Below are 2,463 nucleotides of genomic sequence, written 5' to 3' on the forward strand. Positions count from 1 at the left end.
ATTCTTCAGTTCAAGAATATTGTTTGACTGCATTGTTCAGTACTGGATATATAGGCAAGTGTATTTTCATTATCCAGTTTTATTATCCAGTCGTATTGACGCAGAGGCAACTTGAGCATAAGAGCGAGTTGGTCGTGATATGTATGTAACGTATTATCCTGTTTAAATGGGAATATAGTTTCCTTTTTTCTTAGTGATGAATGTGAATTTTTTTGTAACTCTTTATATTTTACATCCCTTATAATTTGCAGGATGATTACCTGCAGGATGATAGAACACATTTGACGTCATCTATCCTTATCTTCCTTTGACATTTGTCAGTTGCATAGTTACCTGCACATTTGACACAACTTACTTTAAGGTTACAGAGAAGTTCTTAATATGACCGTAACGCTGACATTTTGTGCATTGAGGTATTTCCTTTTTCGAATAAGATTGCTCAAACATTATTTTGCATTGTAATAAATAGTTTATGCTGTATATTTCTTTGTTATTGATTGCTAGTTTTAATTCTATGTGAAACATAGATAGTGGTTTTTTTGTGGCTTTGTATCGCATGTTCCATATATTTGCAACATTATGTCCTTTGCTATTAATTTCTTATTTCATGTCATCTATGTTAGTAGAAGAGTTGTTTTTAGACTTTGAAGTTTTTCATGGAATTCTGTATTCCTTGCTTGTAATTCTTTAATTATTATTAAGTACTTTTCCGGAGTTTCGGGCTGAATTTTTACTTGTGAGTCATTTATTATCTTGATTTCGTATTCGTGCGATATTTTCAAGTAATGAAATGAGCGGTGTAATGTTAGTCACTCCTAAAAATATGGATGGAGTTTTCAATGTCCTTAGTTCCATTAATTTTCTGTCTTGCACGTCTTGTTCTAAATTCTCATATTTATTACTCAGGGAAAGTGATAAGCTGAGCCAGTTTGCTTCTACATCTACTTTTGTTTCTGAGTTTTTAATTTTGAGTCTTCAGGACTGCTGCGAGGTCTTTTTTGCTTGTTTTCTTTTTCCGTATTTCTCAGTTATTGTTATCGTTATCATTTTACATGTTTATATTTGTGATTAAATTCTTATTTAAGTTTTATCTATTTTTGGATCTTTGGTAGCTTAGGACATCTCCTGTGGAGTTGACTCTAGCTCTGTTCTGAAAATATGTCATAAGTAAAGTTTGCTGTAGTAGGATTTTATCCTGTTTTTTATCTTAGTCTGGCTATGTTGTTCGCTGTTATCCTCAGTTGGCGATCCTAAAGATATATTATTTTTTTAAATCAAATTCTTAGTAGACAATAATTGCCACCTCCCCCCCCAGAATCCTTGTGGTCTCCGTAGAGGGTGGATTTTTCAAGCTAAGGCCTGGGATGGTACTTTCCGTTATTGTTTTTTCCATTGCCATTTTTTAGTTTTACGCTCCGGGTATTTCCTCGGTACCTTCCGGCAAGTTGGCAAGCTTTCCCCAATGCGCCACTAGGGGAAGCACCCGATGGGAGACTACAATCCCATACGGGAAGTCCGTTAATAATTAATTAATCCTTTTAATGAAAGATTAAACTGAATTCTATAATATGTACAATATATAATATTAGGTGTACAACTTTGCTTCCGCCGTTTTCCTATAGATGGCTTTAGCAGTAAGTGGTGGTCGAAATAAATAGATCATAGACATATAATAAACTTGGGCATCTGTCAACATAACCCCATAGAAACATTAGTCGATTTGTGTCTGCATCATAAAGTTATTCTCGATTGAAAATGTCAGTTTACGAGCCAAATTCTCGTCATTTGCGGGAGGTTTTAATTTTTTGCTTCAATATGAAGAAATCTGCGGCTGAGGCTCATCGAATGCTCTCAAATACTTATGGTGAGGCCGCTATTAGTGAAAGAACGTGTCGTGAGTGGTTTCAACGCTTCAAGAACGGTGATTTTGACGTCCAAGGTCACATGCTCTGTATTTGGTAGGACCAGCTCGGCGTAGTGTATTATGAACTGTTAAAACTGACTGAAACAATCACAGGCGATCGATATCGAACGCAATTGATGCGTTTGAGTCGAGCATTGAAAGATAAACGGCCGCAATACAACGAGAGGAATACACGATAAAGTGATTTTGCAGCATGACAATGCTCGACCCCATGTTGCGAAAGTGGTCAAGACATACTTGGAAACGTTGAAATGGGAAGTCCTACCCCACCCGCCGTATTCTCCAGACGTTGCTCCCTCTGACTATCACTTGTTTCGATCAATGGCACATGGCCTGGCTGACTAGCACTTCCGGTCTTATGAAGAAGTAAAAAATTGAATCGATTCGTGGATAGCTTCAAAAGATGAACAGTTTTTTCGACGCGGGATTCGTACGCTACCTGAAAGATGGGAGAAAGTAGTAGCCAGTGATGGACAATACTTTGAATCATAAATGTATAACCAGTTTTTTACAATAAAGCCTCGAATTTCGGAAAAAAA

This window comes from Atta colombica, unplaced genomic scaffold (genome assembly GCF_001594045.1).
Source record: "Atta colombica isolate Treedump-2 unplaced genomic scaffold, Acol1.0 scaffold26, whole genome shotgun sequence".
NCBI lineage: Eukaryota > Metazoa > Arthropoda > Insecta > Hymenoptera > Formicidae > Atta > Atta colombica.